We start from the raw sequence: 25,480 nt of genomic DNA, 5'->3' as shown, positions 1-25,480 counted from the left end.
TCACAGTGCATGTCAGAGCAAATGAGAATCATGAGGTCAAAGGAACTGCCTGAAGAGCTCAGAGACAGAATTGTGGCAAGGCACAGATCTGGCCAAGGTTACAAAAACATTTCTGCTGCACTTAAAGTTCCTAAGAGCACAGTGGCCTCCATAATCCTTAAATGGAAGACGTTTGGGACGACCAGAACCCTTCCTAGAACCCTTCCAAGAGCCTTGGTGAGAGAGGTAAAGAACAACCCAAAGATCACTGTGGCTGAGCTCCAGAGATGCAGTCGGGAGATGGGAGAAAGTTGTAGAAAGTCAACCATCACTGCAGCCCTCCACTAGTCGGGGCTTTATGGCAGAGTGGCCCGACGGAAGCCTCTCCTCAGTGCAAGACACATGAAAGCCCGCATGGAGGACTCCAAGATGGTGAGAAATAAGATTCTCTGGTCTGATTAGACCAAGATAGAACTTTTTGGCCTTAATTCTAAGCGGTATGTGTGGCGAAAACCAGGCACTGCTCATCACCTGTCCAATACAGTCCCAACAGTGAAGCATGGTGGTGGCAGCATCATGCTGTGGGGGTGTTTTTCAGCTGCAGGGACAGGACGACTGATTGCAATCGAGGGAAAGATGAATGCGGCCAAGTACAGGGATATCCTGGACGAAAACCTTCTCCAGAGTGCTCAGGACCTCAGACTGGGCCGAAGGTTTACCTTCCAACAAGACAATGACCCTAAGCACACAGCTAAAATAACGAAGAAGTGGCTTCACAACAACTCCGTGACTGTTCTTGAATGGCCCAGCCAGAGCCCTGACTTAAACCCAATTGAGCATCTCTGGAGAGATCTAAAAATGGCTGTCCACCAACGTTTACCATCCAACCTGACAGAACTGGAGAGGATCTGCGAGGAGGAATGGCAGAGGATCCCCAAATCCAGGTGTGAAAAACTTGTTGCATCTTTCCAAAAAAGACTCATGGCTGTATTAGATCAAAAGGGTGCTTCTACTAAATACTGAGCAAAGGGTCTGAATAGGACCATGTGATATTTCAGTTTTTCTTTTTTAATAAATCTGCAAAAATGTCAACAATTCTGTGTTTTTCTGTCAATATGGGGTGCTGTGTGTACATTAATGAGGAAAAAAAATGAACTTAAATGATTTTAGCAAATGGCTGCAATATAACAAAGAGTGAAAAATTTAAGGGGGTCTGAATACTTTCCGTACCCACTGTATATAATGGATATAATATCAAGACACATTGGTACTGGTTACCATTATATTGGCCTACTATGGCTTTTAGAAGATACTTCAAAGAATACCATGGTAAGCTAGAAAAAAACAAAAACATTGTGTCCATGTACCAAGGTGACTGATTCTATATCATGACTTCCATTAACTTTTCTATTGTTTTTGTACTAAGCTAATTATATTTTCCATTTGCTAACACTACTGCTAAATCCACTAGCATATTCCTACACTAAACTTAATCCTCACATATCCTTTCTGCACGTTCATTATTTAGTATGTTTATAAATTTGTTTTAGTATGTTATAAAGCCATAGGTGGTTTCAGGTTTTACTGTCCTCATGGGGGACATTTGGTCCCCACAATGTAGCCAAAACATAGACACGGGGTGATTGTACTCTAATTGTTAAGGATCTGGTTTGCTGACACAAAGAATTGTAGGTTGAATCAAGTAGGTGTGACCATGGAAATTGAGTGTTATTGAGATCCCTATTCTCCCTTATCACCACTGCGCCCTCGAGCACGGCACTTAACCCCAGGCTGCTCCAGAGGGACCAACCCTGCAATTAGTGCACCGGAAATCACTGTGCCAGGCAAACACATGCTAAATGCTACCTAATAAGCACAGCATCTGTGACCTACACAAAGGAAATGTGACTGATTCATGTAGCAGGCCTTCTGTCATTTTGCAGTCCCACTGGACACAATGATGTGCATGCTTGCAGCTCCACCACATTAAAAACTACTAGTAGCTATGCTTGCATGCATTTTAATAATCTGTTAGTAATCCAACTGATAGCTCAACTAACCTCAACTAGGAATCCAAATGGTAGCACTTTATTTTTCAGTACGTGTACTTCCCTGGTACATACATGGTAAATATCTTGTACCTACAGACAAATGAGTGCAAGGTACTTACCTGAAGTGTATGTACATGGTAACAAATAAGAAACACGGCTGTAACAGTCGTACATGCATGGTAATTAGTTTGTACATACAGACAAGTGTGGGTAAGAACGGTCACTTACAGGTAGTGCCTGTACATGGTAAATAATTAGATACTTTACTGTACTTACTAATGTATATACACATGGTAAATACTTGGTACTTACGGACAAGTGGGTACAAACAGGCACGTCCTTACAGTATCCGTATATGGTAACTAATAAGACACATTGCTGTACATACTAATGGTATGTACATGGTAAATGTGTAGCACCTACGGAAAAATGTGCTATTTTGTGGTAACAACAAGACACATACTGTACTTGGTATACACGTGGTAAATATGTAGTACTTACAAACAAGTGTGTGTTAATGTTAAATTGCTCTCCACAATATGGAAATAGGACTGTAAAATAAAGTGCACCATTTTGCATAAACATTACACAGGAATTACCATTTCTTCAAACTTTGTAAGCACTGTTGTGGAGAGCAATTTAACATTAACACACACTTGTTTGTAAGTATTACATATTTACCACGTGTATACCAAGTACAGTGTGTGTCTTGTTTGTTACCACATAATAGCACATTTTTCCGTAGGTGCTACATATTTACCATGTACATACCATTAGTATGTACAGTAATGTGTCTTATTAGTTACCATATATGGATACTGTAAGGGCCTGCCTGTTTGTAACCACTTGTCAGTAAGTACTACATATTTACCATGTATACACATTAGTAAGTACAGTAAAGTATCTAATTAGTTACCATGTACGGGCACTACCTGTAAGTGACCGTTCTTATCCACACTTGTCTGTATGTACAAACTAATTACCATGCATGTACGACTGTTAAGTACAGCTGTGTTTCTTATTTGTTACCATGTAAATAGACCTCAGGTAAGTACTTTGTGTTACCGCTCATTTGCCTGTAGGTACAAGATATTTACCATGTACGTACCAGGGAAGTACACGTACTGTAAAATAAAGTGCTACCGTATTTTTAATGTATTAATTATGCCTTGTAATGCATCTTACAATGCACTGTACAATCTCATGAATAATTGTAACCACAGTTAATACATTCTAACACTTATCAATTCACTGTTACACCATTATTCATGACAAGATATAATGCATTACAATGCACTTAATGAATAATTGCAATGCATTATACCCTTTAATAACCATTTATAATGCATTATGCATACAGTAAAGGCTTTAATACCAAGTATCATACCTGATCTATCTCTCTTTCTCTTTTTTTTTTCCAAACAACAGCATTTTTATTTATTTTAAGCAAAATAACCCCAACAATTATTGCAATTTATTTGTTGTATGGTGGCTAAACCGTAATCTACTGTTCAAAGATTTGGGGTCTGTAAGATTTTTTAAATGTTTTTGAAAGTAGTCTTTTATGCTCACCTAGGAAGCATTTATTTTGTCAAAAATACAGTAAAACTGTAATACTGTGAAATTTAATAAAATAACTGATTACAATTTTAAAATACATTTAAAATGTATTTAATTCCTGTGATAACAAAGCTATATATATATATATATACATATATATATAATTATTTTTATTTTTTTTTGGAAATTCAAAAGAACAGCATTTATTTGAAATAGATTTTATGTAACATTATAAAGATCTTTTCTGTCACTTTCGATCATCATTGCTGAAGAAAAGTATGAAAAAAAATCTTTTTTTTTTTTTTTACAGTAGTGTGTATATTACTGAGTATCTATATATTTAACAATTTAACCAGGACACCCACTTTACTGACTCTCTGACCTGGTGGTCTCGGTTAACAGTGAGTGTGAGAACCATTTCCGGAGGTGCTTGCGCAGGTGTGACTGTGCCTCCAAGTTATATTAGCACTCTGAGATACTGCTTATCCAATCCCTTCATCTCTTTTTTAAGTAGGGCACTGAGGTGCTTCTCTTGTGGTAAATCTAATTCTCTCTCCCCGCTCCTCTGTTCTTTCTGATGACTGCAGCAGAATCAAAGTTTGAATGTGTTCTGGTTGGACTCCAGCGTGTTAGACCGGCCGATCTTTAAACCCCATTATACATATAGCTCAAAGCCTCAACATCAAAGAAGCGGTGCCTCCATCTGAGCTGCCTCCAAAAACGTCTCCACAGTTGCCATCTGCCTCTCTCTCTTTTCTTCAATCTCTGTCAACTACTCTGGACTGCTGCGTTGTACAGTCTATCCTCCTGTTATCTGCTCAGATTGAACCCTGCGAAAACCAGAAACACCTGACTGGTTTTCACGGGGCCGGGAAAAGGACAAGTAGGTCTTCCTCTGAGCAGCGAGTGATTTATGGAGGTTCTCAGATGTCTGAAATGCCTACCGCATTAAGGTATCGAAAGTGCGAAGAGAGAGAGAAGTACAAATGACAGCGGGAATCTCAGTCCTAGAGGGAAAGAGATGTCTTCAGAGCAGAGGAAAAATACGATATTAAATGTCTCCTCTATTTTCCATTCTTTCCTCTTGCTCTGTCTTTACCTTCCCGAGTTTCCTTTCCTCATTCAATCTATTCTCTGAGGCTTTCCTTCTCTTTTCTCTCCCTCCGTTTAATCCTTCCTTTCCTCTCTCCTCCTCTTTTCCTCTGACAGTCTCTTCATAGATTCCATCCATCATCCTGAATCTGGGTGACGGTGCTCCGCTGGGCCATGGCAGGGCTCTTAGTGGATGGTGACGGGGAGCAATTGCCCTAGCCTTGAAGAACACCACAGCAACGGTGAGTCTTCACATCCCACAGCGCCCGGTTTAACGTTGAGGTCACCTTGGAGACAGGAAGAGGAGGGGTGAGAGTCTGGCAGAATCAAAGCACAGTGCTGAGAGGAATCAGATACTGTTTGCCAAAGGGTTTAAATTATCTGTGGAATATTGCAAGGTGAAAAAAGGAAAAACATTAGCTTACTTTAAGGATCTTGGTGAACCAAAACTGTTTACAACAATGTCCATATATTTTGATTGGAATAATTACCTCAGAAGGGAGCACAGAGTACATGTCAGGCCGGTTGCTGTGAACAATAGGGTACTTGGCATTTAGCGGACACATTTCACCCATCTTTGTATCTCAGTTTGCCAGATGCAGGAACAGTCTGCCTCAAGCTTTCAGGACTTAAATGCCTTGCTAAATGGCACAATGTTTAGATGCTTGTGTCTGTTACTCTCCAAATCACAGGATGCCCCCTGCTGGGACTGAATCTGCAACCTTTGGCCATCCAGTCGCAGACCCCGCTCCTAAAATAAATTAATAAATGAAAAGCACAGCTGGGCACTAGCATATGTTGTGTTTTAGATAGTGGTCTCAGGAATGCCATTCCTTAGAGACTTTCAGGGCCCCTTAAAATGCATTGGTGACAGTTTTGCTAGAGAAGGGCATGTCTAGTCCAGCACAAACTACCAAAAACCAACCTAGAAATTCATCTTTTATGGTTAATTTGTCATATTTTTTCTTTCTTTTTCTTAAATTTATTTATTTTTGTATACAGTATATCCCTACATGTCTTGTATTTTGACATTCTGGAGTCTACAGTACATACACACACACACACACATATATACAGTCATGGCCAAAAATATCGGGACCCTTGGTAAATATGATCAAAGAAAGCTGTGAAAATTAATCTGCATTGTTAATCCTTTTGATCTTTTATTTGAAAAAATTCACAAAAATCTAACCTTTCATTGGATAATAAGAATTTAAAATGGGGGGAAATATCATTATGAAAAAATGTTTTTCTCAAAAACACGTTGGACACAATTATTGGCACCCCTAGAAATTCTTATGAGTAAAATATCTCTGAAGTATATTCCCATTCATATTCACAATTTTGAGCACTCCAGGCTGATTATGAACATGAAATTATCCAGCCATGGCTTTCTGTTTCACAGAAATATAAATAGGAGGGAAAACAAAGCCCAAAATCCCTTAATCATCCATCACAATGAGAAAAAACAAAGAATATATTTCTGATGTGCAGCAAAAGATAATTGAGCTTCACAAATTAGCGAAGTGGCTTTAAGAAAAGAGCTAGAGCAGTGAAAATTCCCATTTCCACCATCAGGGCAATAATTAAGAATTTCCAATCAAAATAAAATGTTACGAAACTGCCTGGAAGAGGACGTGTGTCTATATCGTCCTAATGCACGGTGAGGAAGAGAGTTTGAGTGGCTAAAGACTCTCCAAGGACCACAGCTGGAGAATTGCAGAAAATAGTTGAGTCTCGGGGGCAGAAAACCTTTAAAAAAAAAATTGTCAAACAGCACCTACATCATCACATGTTGTTTGAGAGGGTTTCAAGAAAAATTCTCCTCGCTCATCCAAAAACAAACTCCAGCATGTTCAGTTGTCAGACATGACTGGAATTTAAAATGGGACTGGCTTCTATGGTCAGATGAAACAAAAAAAATGAGCTTTTTAACACTCAAGATGGGTTTGGTGAACACGGGGATAAAAAGTACCCCATGTGTACAATGAAATATACTGCTGTATTTTTTATGTTGTGGGCCTATATTTCTGCTGGAGGTCCTGGACATCTTGTTTAGACACATGGCATAATGGATTCTATCAAATACCAACATATAAAAAAATCAATAAGTGACTGACTCTGTTAGAAATCTTATAATGGGCCATGTTTGGATCTACCAACCATACAATAATCCAAACATAAACCTCAAAAACAACACAAAAATGGGTCACTGAGCACAAAACCAAGCTTCTGCTATGGCCATTCCAGTCCTCTGACCTGAACCCTATAGAAAATGAGTGAGTGAACTGAAGAGGAGAAGCACCAACATGGAGCTGGGAATCTAAAGGGTCTGGAGTGATTCTGGATGAAGGAATGGTCTCTGATCTCTTGTCAGGTGTTCTTTCTTTTTTTAAATAAAAGATGAAAAGGATTAACAATGCAGATTAATTTTCACAGCCTTCTTTGATCATATTTACCAAGGGTGCCGATGTTTTTGGCCATGACTGTGTGTATATATATATATATATATATATATATATATATATATATATATATATATATATATATATATATATATATATATATATATATATATATATATATATATATATATATATATATATATATATATATATATATATACGTAATATACAGATTACGTAATCAGATTCCAAAAATGAAGTACTTGTAATTAGATTAGATTACATTTTAAAATACTGTAATCAGACTATGCACAATGCACAAATTCACCAACTTTTTTGTTATCTTTCACCTAATATATTTTTATTTGAAGTACCCCTGATATTTTAAAATAAATATTTTAACAATGAAGCACATTTGCATGTTCATGATTTTTTTATGTTAGTTATGGTCACATGACATGCAGATAAACAAATAAAATATTTCCTTTTTTTAGTAAGTGTTTTATTTTGATTCATTTTAAAATTGTTTTAATTTAACATTTGATGTTTTAATTAATTATTAGCTTTTCATTAAACTCATAAACTGCCTGCAGTTTCTTCACAAACCCAGTTTGGGAAACCTTGACATAATATATAATGTTTAATGCACTTCGTGTTATTGATACTTACTTACCGTATTGACCTAAAAGAAGACATCTTCCAAATGACTAGGGAAAAATATATAATATAAAATATGCCGCCTTTCTGACCTTATTCACATTAACATTGTTTTTCCGAAAACGTTGAGGTGCAAAAAATAATATATATAATACATATAGTAATAAAGAAACAAAAACACAATAAAATAACACGTTACCATCCTGCTTAAATATTTAGGAGGGATTATTTAGCTACTAGCCTAACAAATCCTTTATGATTTGGTTAGAAAAACAATGTTGCTGAAGTAACATATACAAATATCATAGGCAAATATAAAGAATGAGAGAAAGAAATTGTACCAGCAGGTTTTGACACTGTAACCCTGGGTCCCAACTGTAATCCGACTAACATGACAGCTCCTCCATAACGTCAATAATTAAAGTGTGAGTGTTTGCGTGTGTTTCTATCCTTAATTGGGTCCTGTGGCCAGTCTGTCAGAGGTCAGCAGACCAGATTGATGTGTGGCCCTCTGCTGCTCTGCTGCAGTGGTGCAGTCCTATGCCCACTCACCTCGGGCGTGAAATCACAGCAGGTGGCGGCACTTTCTGCGAGACTTCAGAGTGGCCGAGTGCCAACATGAATGAACGCCAGAGCACAAGGGCAATGGACTCAGGGGAAACATTCTGTTATTTTTTGCTCAAGACGAGAGTGAGTGTGTTTGAGCGTGTGATTGTGTGTTCATGCATGTATGTGTCAAGTAATAAATACAAGCTATGTATTCAAAGTGATAAACCTGCAGATATTATGACAGGAAAGTTCTAAGCAGTACGTAAGTATTTTTTTGTGTTTCGTTTTGTCAGACTGAATTGAAGGCTATCGATGATCATCAGATTAAATAGTTTCTACAGCTAAAATAAAACAATAAAATAATGCCAAAAAACTTGATGAAATGGCACCAGATTGCAGAGCCCTGTATTTTTTGACATTTGCTGTATATCATTTATAATTCATTTATTGTATTTGTAAAAAAAATATATATCTGCAAAGATTTTGTCAGAGGAGGCCTAGTTTTTGAAACTCCTGAAATAGATCAATTTCATAAAAGTCAAGAGCTCCTAAAAATCAATATTTAATTATTACACTTAGTTTCCAACACACACACACACACACACACACCCAAGACAACATCTGAACAGAAACACAGAGCCATACATTTTCAGACACTTGTGACCTCTGAAATGAAAAACACAGTGTATATATTTTAATATAACTTTAATAAGTACAATAAATTATATTAATATAATTGATATAAAAGTTTCAGTTATTTATTTTCTGAAGTGGCAAGGGTGGTAGTGCCTTAGCACAAATAAATACAAACACACACACACACACACACACACACACACACACACATATAAACTTGCGGTTTGACAATTTGTTGTGGACTGAAATATTAGTGACTATTATTAATAATAAGGAGAAGAGGATTGACTAAACAGTTATTAGTAATACAAATCAATGAAAAAAATTAAATTGACCAAAGTTACTTTAAATAAGACTATTTTACAGTTTTTTTTTTCAACTGCTTACACACAAAATCTTTACTTGTCACACAATTTCTGAAACCTGACACTCAAACACCAGAACTACACACCAAATCTACAAAACCATACGCTAATTCTTTTTGCAAAACACAACACACAACTCTCTATGTAACACACAAAAATCTAAAAGGAATTAATATTATGGCAAAGGTGTTTGCAAATGTTTGCTTTTGAGATGTGTTTGTGATATTTTTAATGCAGTGCTTCATTTTGCAAGAGATTTTGTGTGCATTTTGTGTGTGCAATTCTTGGATTTGTGTGTAAAGTTCTGAAGAAAAAAAAAATGGTTTTGAAAATGTGCGTAAGCAATTGAAAAAAACTTTAATAAATATAATGCAATAAATATAATATTGGTTGCTTTTTGTTAATAGTATGGAAAAAGGGGTCCCACAGACCTTAAACTACAGAAACACTGGAAACTGTAACATGAATTCAGACTACTAAATAAAAATAAACAAACACAACAGTGCCTTAGACCTTTCAGATAATGAATCCTTTCATCGAGGTCAAACACCATTTCAGTTTCTTTTTCTTTCTGAGCAGGACAAGAGCGGTACGTGCAATAACATCTTCATGAGACTCAAGAGACAAACGTGGGCAGAATCTAGCAGACAAGCACAGACAGAGCCACTATATGGATTCTCTGATTTCATTTCCTCTCCAACTGGTGTTCTCTCTTTTTACGCAACCTTCCTCTCCTATCGTTTAGACCCTATCACATCATCTCTATCTATCTGAAGAGGTGAACCTTTTCACAGGAGTAATTTAACAGCCGGTTTGTGTGTCGTGGTCCTGTGGAGATGACAGTGCTGTAACTAAAGGTGGTCGTTTATAGATTTGACTGTGGTATTAAATCAGCTGGTTTTCCAAAGGTAACATCTGTCTGAGAGCTCACTGGGAAATGCAGCGTTTGCAAAAACGAAATGCAAGTTTCAGAGATTCAGCAGCTTTCTACAGGCCAGAACCAGGAATAAAAAAATAAATAAAATTGTTACAGTCTATGTTGATGTCATTCCATTTGCGTACTTGCATGCTGAATCAATTCAGAGGTATCGTGTTACTCTGTACATGCAGTTCTTTTGCACTTGTATTTACACTTTGTTGTTCTGTATCAATACAACATGCAGCATCTGAAACAGTCTTCTACCAGAAAATACCAGTTTTCTAATTTACTATTTTTGTTACATTTACAGTTTATGATCCAGTATGCTACTAACAGTAATGCTACTTTTGGTCTAGAATTTGAGTTTAGTATTAGTTTCTGGTCCAGTATTTCAGATCATTTCTGACCTAGTATTCTAGTTTTTCTGTTAAAATATTCACCCAATAAGAACCATTTTCTGATCGAATATATAACAAACGTAATCATGAGAATTTATGCATTACTAAAATGTACAATATTGAAATTGACAGAATCTAAAAAAAAAATTAAAAAAAAGACAATTTACAAATTTACTGATGTTTAGAAATGTTTAAATCCTTAATTTATTTTTATTTATTAGTTTATTTTGTAGTATGATCAATTAGATGTTTTGAATCACATTTATTTAATGCAGTTGATTCGTTTAAAGCTGCACTGTGTAACTTATTTTTTAATTCATAAATAACTAAATTATATTAATGAGAATAAATAAATAAAAAACACATTCCAAACCACGTCTTTACCCAAATACAATTTGACAAGCCTTTGCATTTTTATTTATACTGTGGATATTTGTTAAGAAGTGGTTAGATTTAGGTTAAAATAGCTATATAATTGTACTGTAACTAAAATCATTGTCACAAAAAAGTATGTGTTTGTACCTGTCAGTGTTACATACTGTATAAACAAAGAGATCAGGCTGAATATTCAAGTTCAATAGCAGTTTCTGATCTAGTATTCTATTTTAATGTCAGCCTCATTCAGTATTCCAGTTATTGCCAGCTCTGATTCAATATTCTAGATAAATGGCCGTTTCTGGTCCAGTATTTCATATTAATGCCTTTCTGTGATTCAGTATTCCAGATGTATGCAGCCTCACAGTGACTGGTGTAGAATCTTCATTAGCTGCTGATAAATGACATTGCTGTAATAATGTCCTCCCAGCTATAATGACTCGCTTATTAGCGACACTGCACACAAATGAGTGAGTGTCTGTATGTGTGTGCAACTCTAAATAGCAGTTAATAGTTGAGTATCTGCTGTGAGATGAGAGTTTGTGTCTATCTCTCCCTCCATCTCTCTGTATCTCTTTTTCACTCAGTCTTCAGCTCCTTCTCTCTGCCTCCTGCTTGACTGACATCTTATGTCAGTTTCCTGGGCCTGAAGCCAGAAAGCAGAACTGCGTGAGTCACTTTGAACAGAGCAACCATGCATTTACACCCACCCACACAAAAACCTTTGAATTTTTTTTTTTTATATCATGATGAGGACTTTCTATTGACTATTCTTTTCATTTTGAGCTAATGATGTTTTCTATTCTTAACTCAAAACATGACAGCAACATTGCTGCATTTCTACATTTTCATTGAGACATTATTTAGCATGTCTGTTAGGATGTATTTTTTTTTTTTTTTTTTTAAGAAAAGAGAAGCTCCAAAGAGAAGTTTAGCAATATTCTGCAAAATTCTGGCGTCAAATGTGTGCCCAAAGTCTCTAAGTATCTAAGTAAACCCACACACAAAATAACAGCCTCTCTCAGACATTTCCTCTCCTGCAGACACAAGCAGTCACCATTCTCAGACATTAAATTGACATTTTCATGCCAAAAACTAAACTAAATTATTTTTCTCAATATTGCTCTTGCTGAATCATAGTGGAAAAATGAAGAAGCTTTATTGGCAAGATTGTACACCCAAGAGCAATCAAGATGGTTTATGAACTGGTATATGAAATAAATGAAAGAGATTACAGAATATGCAATTGGTTAAAATCCTAAAAATGATAAAAATAGTGTAAATATGGTTTAGAGGCAGATATGTGTTACATAAGTGTATGACTGTGTGTTGTACATTATGAAATATCCCTCAGGCTATGGCGTACAGTGTACCAATATCTCAATGCAATTTCTATTAGCATCTGAAACATGGAACTAATAAATGAATAAACTATATTTGCATTCAGATTTTTTTTCTCTATTTTTTAATTTTCTTTTGGAGGCGCCCAAGACCATGCCTTTTGCAATGTAATATGGCTCAAGAAAAACATGATAGAAAGAAAAGAACATTATTCATATGCAAATATTATACTGATGTTCTCAGTTAGATTTTAAATTGGAGATAACCCCAGAATTTTTAAATGTATAGCACGCTTTAGGCTGAGATTATCTACAAAATTAAGTTTGTGTTTTGAGCTGAATTGCAGAAATCCATGGACAGGAAAAAAGTAGTGAGAGGAATTTCAATATGGCACTGTCTTGCAAGAACTATAATAAAAGAAAACACAAAAATACAAAAGCAACAACAGCAGAATACAAAACAGAAAAAGAGAGAAAATAAGAGGGTCTCAAATAACCTAGAGACCACTTTGTATAAAAGAAAGCAGACTGTAATTGTCAAGAGATGGTCCTTCACTCTGGTCATATAGATTATAAAGGAAGCTTTTGCACAAATAACAGGCATGCGGGTATGAAGGAAGCCAAGTCAGCACTTCCACTCACATTATTTCCTTCCTGGAAAAATGAACCGCAGGAAATAGATTTCTGACTGCAGGATATGGTGCGCTGCATATAAACAGACCTCATAATCCAGGGGTGCGTGTATTATAATAAAAACAATTTTAAAATCATCTGTATTTTTTCTCGTTTTGCAGTAAAAAAAACAAAATCTGAACATCCTTAAAACAAGTACAAATGTACTTGAACAGCCAAACTGTACAAATAGTTTTAAACATAAATCTAAAATAATTTTGAGAAGCAGTGTAAAAATAAACTTAATTCAAGGTTTCAGTCCTAATATCTCTAAATGTATCTTGTTTTGAGTCTAAACCTTTTGTTTCTAGTAAACAGGCAAAAACGTCATTAGGAAAATGATTTTTTCCATTGTGAAACACGCTCATATGGTGGATCAAGTGTGACTCCATGTGGCACACCATGGTGAAACACAGCAACTTTTAGGTGGAAAACATGAGAGAAAACTACATGCAAACCAACTGAAATCTTTCAGGAAGCAGAGCTGAAGCTGTAACAGTTTCTCTCTTTCCATACAGATACACTGATTTCACCTGCCCTCGCGGTGCTTTTTTTATGCATTTTTACCACCGGCCTATGCGCATCATCATATCAAAACCATTAAAATCACCATACATGAAGAAACACACGGTTATGCAGTTGTGTGTGAAAATGGCTCCTCGGATGACATTTTTCCTCAATAGCTGTGCTGTGGACTCTGTAAATGAAGGTCTGATGGGGAGGAACGCATTTTGCCTTATTCGTGAGGGGAGTGTTAAAAACGCTATGAAGTTGGTAATGGAATGAAGGGAGCATAAGAAAAATAAATGGAGGGTGAGAAGGAGAGGGAGAGGGAGGGGGAGGGAATGCCGGTACTCTTGGGGTGTGACGCTTGAGATATGAAGGTTGTTGTTCGCTTGTGTCTGTAAAGCGCAGAGGGTCAGTTTCACTAAAGGCAGTGAGGCATTGAGGTTACACAGCCATGAAAATAGGATAGATACTGATCACAAACACAGACACACACACACACACACACACACACACACACATACATAATTTATCAGTGGGAGATGCAGAAGCAAAAATGTGTAGTGACAGAATTAAAACGATATACTCTCTGACATCAGACCATGAAGAACACAGAGAAGGATGTCATGTGACCAGCTGAAGAAGCCTACTGAACAGTTGAGCAGTGTGTTGATAAAAAAAAAATGTTTTGAAGAATACTGCAGAAGTGACCAAGGGCTGTCAAGTTCAAAAAAGGACAAAACAGGACAAAGAAGCACTAAGAACAATGAAAATAGTCCTTATCTAATGCCCTATATTCCATTCTGGGTTTGCATGTGGAAAAAAAATAAAAATCTAGGATAGTCATGTATCATATGTCACTTTAAAGGTCTAAGCTAGCAGAATACTAAAAGTGACTTTGTTGTTTCACTTGAAAACTACAGTGAGTATTAACAGCTTCTACACTGCAAAAAAAAAATGCTTTTCTTAGATTTTTTGTCTTGTTTCCAGCCAAAATATCTAAAAATTCTAAAATCAAGAAGGATTTTGTACACAAGTAAATATTATTGTCTTGTTTTCAGAAGAAGAAAAAAACAAGTCAAAATTAAGTAAGTTTTTCCTTAGAACAAGCAAAATAATCTGCCAATGGGGTAAGCAAAATAATCGTTTTCTGTTTGAAATAAGATTATTTTGCTTGCCCCATTGGCAGATTATTTAATTTTCACTTAATTTTGACTTGCTTTTTCTGAAAACAAGACAATAATTTTTACTCCTTGATTTAAGAATTTTTAATTTTAAGCCATTTATTTATTTATTCAAAAATTCTTTCTAACTTGACATGGAGCAAGATAACAACAGTGATGGTGCAAAGGACAAAGACAGACATCCATTTGTCAAAAACACCTCTGTACCTTCTTTACCCCTAAATGGTGCATATTAGTACCTTAGAGTGTATCTTGTTTTCAGAAGAAAAAGAAAACAAGTCAGAATTAAGTGATTTTTTTGCTGGAAACAAGCTAAATAATATGCCAATGATCTTGCCAAAAATAATCTTATTTTGCTTACCCCATTGGCAGATTATTTTGCTTGTTCTAAGCAAAAAAAAATTTCTGAAAACAAGACAATTTTTTACTTGTCTAGAAAATCTTCTTGATTTAAGAATTTTTATATTTTGGCTGGAAACAAGACAAACAATCTAAGTAAGAAAAGCAATTTTTGCAGTGTACTCTTACGGTACTTCATATGGAAATGACTCAATTTTGAAAATCTGTGAAATTTCAATGTGTAACTGTAAATGCAGACATCTTAAAACAATCTTCACAGAGCAACAGGACATGCTAACTTGGCAAAAAACACTGTTTCTTTCCATATCATATTACAATCCATATCATATACAATCTGTGATCTAGCACATTAAAAAAAAAAGGCTAAGTAATAATAAATATAAAAAAATAGCAAAAACAAATCAATATCAGTGTCTATGTTTTCACAGTAATGGATATAATTAAGTTTCTATTCACTGATAATCTTCCCCTCTGTTAAAGATTTCCAATCTAATTCGTTCATACGTGGTGATTGAAGACACTTCGTGCTAGGTTTAATATTAATGACACAAAATGCCTCGTTTCTCACATTTCTTGTGACTAAACAAGTTTAAGTATGTAGGCTTATGAGATATGATAGATATAATGGAAGCAAACAAGTCATCGGAAAGCACTTTAAATTTAATAAACTATTAAATGCAGAGGTAACTGACCTAACCTGCTAAATTATACAAATTTGACTTTATAGTTCAATGGACAGAAAACACTGATAATCCATCACTATCCAATCTGACCTTGTTTAAGAGCTGCTGTTGAGATATTTATTTCACAAACACGACATCTCACAGGATGAAATATTTTGACAGCCAATGGCTGTCTGTGTCACATGAGGTTTCGTCTCTGCATTACAAATGCAGAACACTCACTGCTCGCATTCACGTAGAAAACACTTGACAACGAAGAGTAGGACATGTAGAGCGTGTGTGTTCAGGGTTGATGAAGGATGTGAGTCTGTCCAGATGCTGCATGTGCTGCCATCTAACATGTTTCATAAACTCTCTCTCTCTCACACACACACACACACAGTTCTGGCTGTCTGTGAAATGAGAATGCATGTGTGACCAATCATTTCTATACCATGACATTATTAATATGTCAGTTATCAAATACAGCAAGTTCAGTAGCCATACATTTGAGTTGTCTGTGAACTAATTATGATAGTGGGTCATGGCTTAAAAATATATATACTACAGTAGAAATGCATGGTGACATTTTTATTATTAGTAGTATTTAAATAAAAGTAGACAATGTTTTAAACATTATCAAATACAGGCAAGCTAATAATTATTCTAATTTTTTGGCTGATAACTGATAAAAAGCCACTAATAATTTTAAATTTGATAATGATTTTCAATTAAAATTATTATTATTTTTTAAGTAAATCATTTTAGTCATTTTAGTTTAAATATGTAAAACAAAATAATATTATATAATATAAAGTATGAACACTTAATATTTATTTTGCAATTTGCTACATTTAACAGTGTTATTAAATTAATAGCTTTTTAAGAGTAACTTGTGGGCATTATGACAGCAAAGCTAATTTAAATGTAAAAACAAGGGAAAATAATCATGCACCGTTGAAATATCCAACATTGGTCATTAAAAATACAATATTGCCCAATACTTGTAATTATGAAAAAGTGAAAAATAAAATTTAAATTTAAAGAAAGTAACCAACATGGTATAATACAATCACATTGTGCATTCCTATTCTTTGTGTGTCTTTCTTATTAAATCAGAATTTCATCCATCTACCGTTATCATGTTTTTCTCATTACAGAAAATGAGGTGTTGTTTGCTGCTACTTTCCTCCACTTTATCTGAATTTGCCATCACTGCACTGAAATTACCACTGAAAGCACTTGAGCTGAAGTCTCTGTTCAGTGGGTTTCTATAAAACTCTGTCTTAGCCTCACTCTTCAAAGTTTGAGTGATGAATGGGTCTGTTTACCAATTGCTGTGAACAGCGGTGCGAGGGAGAGGCAGGATGAGCAAGAGAGGGAGAGATAGAGACTGAAAGACTGTCTAGCAAATATCTGAACTCTATCACAAAACAAAACCATCAATCACGAGCTGAACGCTCCACTCACTCACACAGAAATTATGGTAGATTAATGACTACCCTTATCGATAAATAACACTGCTTCCATATTAAACATAATTTTACAAATTACAGAATTACATCCTTTTAGCTTTAAATCACAATCTGACTTTTCGCATCTGAAATCTACATAATGCATCTACACAGGTTCCCTTCAGAGACTGATGCTCATGCTAAAAGAATGATGCTCAGTATTTGGCAAGCTCTGCGTGTGATATCAGGATTGCAATGGAAACAGAACCTGTGTACCAGTTTATTGACCAAATCCCAAATCCAATAACCAACATAAAAAATAACGTAGTATACAGCAATAAAACAGAACAAAAACAAAAAACAAAGTAACTCAACTCCAGTGCAGACTGTTAGGGTTAGCACAGAGAGACTGTAAAGAGCAGAACAGCTGCATTAATAACAACAAAGACTGTGGACAGCATTTTCTCTAGGTCATGGTGTGAACGTCTACAGTACACAAGATGATGAATAAATCATAATTTATATCTCTTCATTCTGTGTGTTGCACAAAACTTAATGTTGTATATTAGAACAACCACAATGACACAATGAATTTTTTTCCAATTTGTATACATTATAGGCCTACATACTGTTCAAAAGTTTTGTTTTTGTTTTTAAGAAATTAATACTTAATCATGAAAGCATGCATTAAATCAATCAAAAGTGACAGTAAATACCTTTATAATGTTACAAAAGATGTCAATTTTAAAAACTGTAAATGTTTATTTATTAATTTTTTTTTTTTTACTTTCCGTTCATCAAAAATCCTAAAAAAAAATAAAATAAAAAATGCATCATGGTTTTTGTAAAAATATTGGCGGAACAACTGTTTTAAAAATTGACAATAATAAGAAATGTTTTCTGAGCACCAAATCAGCATATTAGAATAATTTCTGAAGGTTCACTGAGTAATGGCTGCTGAAAATTCAGCTTTGTCATCACAGGAATAAATTAATATTTTTAAAAATGATATAATTACAAAATTATGTTTATATATATATATATATATATATATATATATATATATATATACACACACATACACTGTATATATATATATATAAACGATAAAATATTTATATTATAATTATTATAACTGTTATTTACATTGTTTAAATATATATATAACAGTTATTTAAATTGTAACAATATTTCACAATATTACTGTTTATACTGTGTTTTTATCAAATAAATGCAGCCTTGGTGAGCATAAACTTCTTTCAAAAACATTTTTTTTTTTTTTTAAATCTTACCGACACCAAACTCTCAAGGTAGTATATGTACAAGCGAGTGTGTCAGAGGCTGAAAAATGATGTATAGATTATGAGCCAAAGCTCTTTGCACTTGGAGATTACTTTTAAAGCGTGTCAAATCCCCTTATGGTTAACGCACTGCTAATCAGCACCTCAGAATGCATGAGTAGGCGCTAACACGTTAAAACTGCCACACAGGAGCAAAGGTTAGGTCTAAATACAGGCTGACTTTGATTTTAAAAGCATGAGCTGTCAGTCACAGCTTTAAGAAAGAGGCAGCTAGAAAATGGTAAGTGTTTCCTCTTAAACCTAAGTACACACAAACACATACCCGCTCTTTCTTTGAGTCTTTGCTATTCTCTTTCTCTCTCTTGTTCAGGCACATTCACTCCAGACACTCATCTTTTCTCTCAGCATGGTGTCTCAGTGAAGACTGACTCTTTTAAGAAAGGGCGGTCAAAAGTTTCCCACAGCAACAAGGAGGACCGGAAAAATGAGACCTGAAGAGAGTGAAAACTATGGAGAATTATACTCTTACATTGCTATACATCTGTCACTTAGGAGTTTAAAGGCTCAACAATTGTTCTGTTTCAAAGCCTAGTGCCTTGGGAGTCATCATAGAGCTATTTACACTTGGTTTCACCATTTGTTTTATGACTAGCTAGCTATACAATCATAAAAAAACAGTGCAAAAGTCCTCCAAGATACATTTGAAATGGATAATAATACTGGACAAAACACATTCAAAAGGTGACTTGACAGTAAGTGTAAATACATTAAGTTGTTTAGGCCACATAAATAAACTTTGCTTCTCCCTAATGGAACAATATCAAAATATACAGCATCTCATGAGGCGAAGATGGGAGAAGATTTGTGAAATGAAACATGAGGAATGTAGTACATCCTGATTACATACTGTACATACTATGCACATCCATAGTATATAGAACATACTTTTTAAAAGTTGCTAAATAATTACTTATTTAAAAGAAGTGCCTACTTGGAGAGTATGTGATTTAGGATGCAGCTTAGGTTTTAAAACAGATCTATATTCACCCTCATAATCAGTAATATTGGCTAAACTTCAGCTGAAAACTTGTGGGATATATAGCCCTCTGTCTGCCGCTATTAGATAACTGTATTATTTGAAAATAACATAATGAATCTAAATATCATAATGGAGTTGTATGCCAGTGATAGTACTATTTGCCCAAACAGACAAGCAAAAGGCACAGACTGCTGGATTTCAATCTAATACACTTGCTAACTTCTGTCAAAGATAGAAACATCGAGATTCAGAGGAATACAGATGTCAGAAATGATTTGACTGAGCTGAACACACTGTACCGTTCTCACAGAGCGTGGGATAGCTTATTTCTATATGCAGTAAACAAGCTGACCCTTTTCTGAGCTCCACCCCTCTTGTTTAGAGTTGCTTGCTCAGAAAATCTTAAGAGAACTTCCCACAGGACTGAGATTTCTGTGCATGTTTTTTTAGTAAAATGTGCTCATAAAGTGGTAAAACTGAATTGATATTATTCTTTTGTGGGCTGGAATTGAGTGTGAAACTACAAAGCATCTTTTATCTGCCATTTTGTTAAATTACACAGTAATATGATTAAACACTGCAAAGAATCGAGGCAAATGCTTATCACGGTTAACTGAAAAGATAGAGGCCTAATTTGAAAGTTATTACAACTGACAACATCGGATAAGTGAACAGAACTGATCCTAACATTTCTACAACATACTCACTATGATAATGGGAACACTGGTTGTTACCTCCATTGACAGAACAAATCAAATTTCCCCTTTTTTTCTAAGATTTCAGTAAAACACCATCTAAAATCATAAAAACAAACAGGACTTTTATAGATTCATATTAAAAAGAGCAAAAGCTTGTCTGATAATATGGCAGACAGCAACATTAGCTAAGGAAGGATTGGTCAGTAAGATTGAACAAAGGCACCATAAAATAGCCATTCATATATATGTGACCGATGGACCCTGGAGAATTCAGCTACATTATTTCCACGACTAGATTACAACACATTTTTGACAGAAAATCTTTGTTCTCTCTCTCTTCTCGATTCAGTGATGTTGTGCCATTGTTAAACTGCAGCTAAACTCTATTGATTTTGTTTCACAGCGCATAAATGTCGATGTTCACCATGACTTTTCATTTAAACTCAGTGACCTTAAACTTTTCCTGTAAGCAATAATATGTCCTCCAAGTAAACACACGTGACATAGCATTCATCAAGCTGTTTGAATTAATCTCTTTGGCTTTTCCACAGTATGTAATTTTTGCTTGAAGTTACAGCTATAGCTTTCAGTCAGTATGACATAAACTATCCTGTGGCTGTGGTAGCTGTTAGCCTATATCAACCAAAAAATGTGTACATATCACATCATCTGTGGCTACAGTATATATCAAAATCTTCATAGCAGACTTCAGCAAGCACTTATAACAAATATAAGGCAGTGCAAAGTGTATAGCTGAAATGCTAAGCTGATTTGTTGTGGTCCCTATAGGGACTGAACAGCTTCTAGTTGGGAAAACAGCACAGCAGAAAGTTACCGCCTCAAGCGGAGCTCAATCTAGAGCCAAGCAGTACAGATCTGCCTGGCCTAGAGTCTTTAGAGTGAACTTCAAAACACGAAAGAAGAAAGAAAGGAAATAGAGGAAGGAAGAAGGAAGGAAGATCAGTTTTACATGCTTTTTCGTCAACAATCTACATTTAATATTCATTAAAGAACTTTCACATGACCATGCAGCTTTAACAAAGCTCTCAGTGCCTTTAACTTCCACATGAAAAGCAACACACATTGTCTCATTTTGTGTCATAAAACTCAGTGTATCTAGATACACGTCTCTTTCTTCTAAGGCTGGTGGTAACACTGCTTTGCTTCACTGAGTTCAATGTACTCTGAAATGCGTAATGTAAATAGGCCTTTGAAGTTGAAATGTAAAGGAAGTAGCGACAGATCTTTTCTTCCATTTTTTGACTTATATCCGATTTAAACAGATTATTGAAAAAAAATAGGGGTGGAGTTTAGTTTTTTTCTATCCATCAGTTGTTGACTGGAAGAAGGGAGATCTGAATGCAAGCTTAAGGTTGATTGTAAGAAAGGGGCAGATTTAAGTGGACCAAGTAAACGGAGAAATGGCAGAGAAGTCTGCAATTTCATTGAAAGATCAAGTTACTGTAAGACACTTTTATTAAAAAATTAAGGTAAATTAAGAGGTAAAAAAAAAATTGTGGATGGTGGATATAAATCATTCACAATAATATCAATGCAGCATGCATTTAGAAAACAGACAGGGTGAATTTTCATATCATGTCAAATTTAAAGGTCCACACAATAATTTTAATGTGTGATAAATGTATTCTTTGAGAGAAAATGTCCAACAACATAGAAGTTGTCGACCATGAGGAGACCCACTTCATATCTAAGAAAAAAAAAAGAAGTTTTTATTAGGCTACTGAATTCATTCATATTATTGAATGTGAACTTCACATTCAGTTATCAATAGACCCTTTTTGCGCCGACGTCACGATTACGTCACCGCGCTAGCTGGAGGCAAAACAAACGGAAAACTGTAGGCGGCCCATTCAAACCAGCGCCGATTCGGCTACATGAGGAGCTTAAAATATCATCTTGTTGTGATGTTGGATGCAAGAATCTATGTAGTACAGGCTCCAATTTAAAATTTTAACGCATACCTGCTGCCACTCCCAGACAAAAAACCGACAACAGCTGTGGTTAAACGCGATAAAACGAGAGGACTGGACAGAAACTATCTTCAGAAATGCTGCGTTTGCAGCGCACACTTCTTATCAGAAAAGGTTAAATAAAGTATTGTCTTTTGTTGTTATGGATTATGGTTTGTGTTACGTGTCTAAAGATTTCTTATGCATCTCACAACTATGAAATAATGTCTGTGTGCATGTGTGTAAAACAACAAACTGACGATGTATATGCTTAATCATCTGTAATTGTTGTGATTGATAGCGGCTGGACTTTCTAAGAACTTAGTAAGAAAGAATAATCAAATACAGAAAGTTCAAAATTATTTTTTTATTCACATCTTCCTTTAAATGTACTGTATGTAAAGTATTGTAAACTTGACTTACATAATTTACAGGATGTATATACTTTAAAATAACTATTTGGCCATGATACATACATCTTCAAATAATATATCCATCACATTGAATGTTTAACTTACTTTTTGTATTTTGGCCCAGTTCACTGTCACATAACGTTAGCTGTAAAAATAGCCTGCTGAAGTTAAAATCTACATCTTCATGACTAGATAGACACAGGTGAATTTCTCTTTACTACTCGTTAGGTTTCTCTAACGTTATATGCGACTCGAGTCACTCAATCGGAGGTAATCCTGTCAGATGGTCCATCCATGAGCATAGGGTCGGCCAATCTGACTTTGTCCGTTAAAGTTAACTTATTTAAATAACAATAATGGTCCTGCACAGTGAGTGACCTTAAATATGCAGGTAAAATCGGATTTTCTCCAGCCATTGTTAAAAAAACAAACATGTTCCTTTTGAAAAGGTACCTCCCCAGTGACAGCTTTTGTACCTTTATTTCTGAGAGTGTAAGGGGTTAGTATACTATTTACGCTCCACGGTTTTACTCTCTTTGGCATTCACTGTACTTTCAGAGCTGTAATTTCACAAAAATGTCATTAAAACAGAGTTGCAGTAATGAAACTTACAACCACAACACACAAAAAGTACTGTCAGTTTCACAAAGCCAGCAGCATACTGTAGCTCCTGCTGGCATGTCTATAGGCTAATAACTGGAGCAAAACAAGATTTTCAAACTAGCCAACTGGATAAAACTAACAAAGTTACAAATGTTGTCACAAATTTGCTGAGAACAATGGCTGCAGTAGTTATCCGAGGCTATTTCACTCTTTTTGTGGCTATATCCTGCCTTTACAAGTTGTCAAACCCCGTAGAAGTTACAGTTAGGCAAAATCACACAAAGCAGGATTCTTGTTTACATTCTGATATAGATCAACATGATTGATTGTTTTAAATCGTTAATATTTATATAAAATGATAATATTGAGTAACTTACATTTACAGTAATTTACAGACTTGATATTCCCATATACTGTCGATATTCGCTTCAACAATGAAATCCCAAACGAGCCAAAGTAGCACGAGTAGCACGAGCAGTGGTGTTGTTGAATGAGTCAATGAAAGAATCGGTTGAGTGAATGATTTAATGACTCGTTCATAAACTCATCACTTGTTTGTTTTGTTCATGAATGAATCAGCGTTTTGAAGGAATCAGTTGAATGAATCATTTAAGGACTTACTTATTAAAATGGTCACTTGTCGCCACCTACTGCCGTAACGATGTAGCGACGTTGTACTTAATAGTCTAGATGTGAATGCAATTTATTTGTTAATTATTACTTTATTTTATTTAGTATTTTTTGTTGTATTCTCTTTTCTTATATGTGTATGCAAGTACCCAGAGTTTCTTGTTTGTGTGTTGATAAAGTGAGTGGAGAATCCTCATCTAGTCATGAGGAGTGAAGTCTGTCTCTGTGGTGACGTGCTTGATGGCTGTTGGTTTTCTTTTGGCACTTTGTTTGTGGCTCTGATAGATGAATGAAAGTGACTAGAGCAAATGCACACATCTATCTGAGGACGAGAACCACAGCAATCTCTAATTTCTCTTTCAAATACACACAAACACATCGCCCCTCTTTCACTTCTCCTTCCAATACACCTTACATTTCTGTTTATCTCTCCCACACAAACATCCCTCCTTCCCTCCGTTTGGTGAAAGGTGAACGCTAATGAAAAGTGTGTGTGTGTGTGTGTGTGTGTGTTGGTGTGTTGTAAATAATGGAGCAGGCTTGTTTTCTAATTCATTGCCATGGTGACTAAATGATAGAGATTAACACAAACATATGTAGTTACTTCAGTTACCAGATGTGTTTTAGCAGACTAATTGTAGACTTTAACAATATTTCATATTATCAGTATTTTCTCTTGTTTTCAAAGCAATTAAATAATTTACTTGAGAAGCAAAACTGCAGTAATTTCATTTTCCTCTGTGTATCTGCTCATACCCCTAGCCTATTTTATAAATATTTATTGTTTTAGTTTAAAGCATTTAAGTATTAAATTTGTTTTAAGCATAAATATATCACAATTTAGTGAATAATTAAAACAATACTAAAAGCTAAATGCCAATACAGTAAGAAAAATAAAAGTTAATTCAAAATCAATTCCCTACTGCATTAGCACTAATTTTTGCTTTGATGGTCGGCCAAGTAAGCAAGCTAATTGCTTCCTATAACAATATGCTTAAGATGCTTACAAATTAGTATCGCATTTACTAACAAAAATGGTCCATTATGCAAATATTTTTCATAGATTAGTGTATTATTATACAAATGACAAAGTTCATAATATTCACATTAGGTCATCAGCTACATATTAAATGGGCAAATCCAGTTAACAAATGCATATTTCTGGACGCACAGGGTTGACATTCCTGGTCATCATGCAATAACCTTTGCTCTAGCTGCCCAGCAACCTGCAGTAAAATTATTTTCCTCTGTGTATCTATTCATACCCCTACACATTATGCATGTAATGGGCTCTAATTAGCACTGTTTGTCCATCAACAATAGAGACTGAAAATTAGTTGAAGAATTTATATGTATATTTATATCAGGATAATGTTATCTGGCTTAATGCATTTAAATTCTCTTTGAGACTGTAATCACAGTGATGAATAATACATGAATTTTATTCAGCTGGTTGACAGATGTGCTGAATAACCAAGTAAATATTTCACACAGGGATTAAGGAGAAAATCTATAGAATTTGGAAAGAGAAATAAGGAAATCACCTTCCCCCTAATGCATTTAAACACTCACAAAGATGCATATCCACACAATATTTGCACAATATTTCTCTCATACCCTCCCTCCCTCTCTCATACACACATTTTCACAAGCACACACCA

The 25,480-nt window shown here is 35.1% G+C and overlaps 1 long non-coding RNA gene across 1 annotated transcript in view; it reads right to left on the bottom strand.

Annotated features, from left to right (window-relative positions):
* Positions 1 to 23,675, bottom strand: part of LOC131523404 (uncharacterized) — a 30,749-nt gene extending 7,074 nt beyond the window's left edge. The window contains exon 1 of the long non-coding RNA XR_009266769.1: positions 23,567 to 23,675. This is a non-coding gene — a long non-coding RNA (uncharacterized LOC131523404). The remainder of the gene's footprint in view (positions 1 to 23,566) is intronic.
* Positions 23,676 to 25,480: the final 1,805 nt, after the last annotated feature.

This window comes from Onychostoma macrolepis, chromosome 17, assembly GCF_012432095.1.
Source record: "Onychostoma macrolepis isolate SWU-2019 chromosome 17, ASM1243209v1, whole genome shotgun sequence".
In the NCBI taxonomy this organism is placed as follows: domain Eukaryota; kingdom Metazoa; phylum Chordata; class Actinopteri; order Cypriniformes; family Cyprinidae; genus Onychostoma; species Onychostoma macrolepis.
This window is presented reverse-complemented; position numbering and strand designations above follow the sequence as displayed.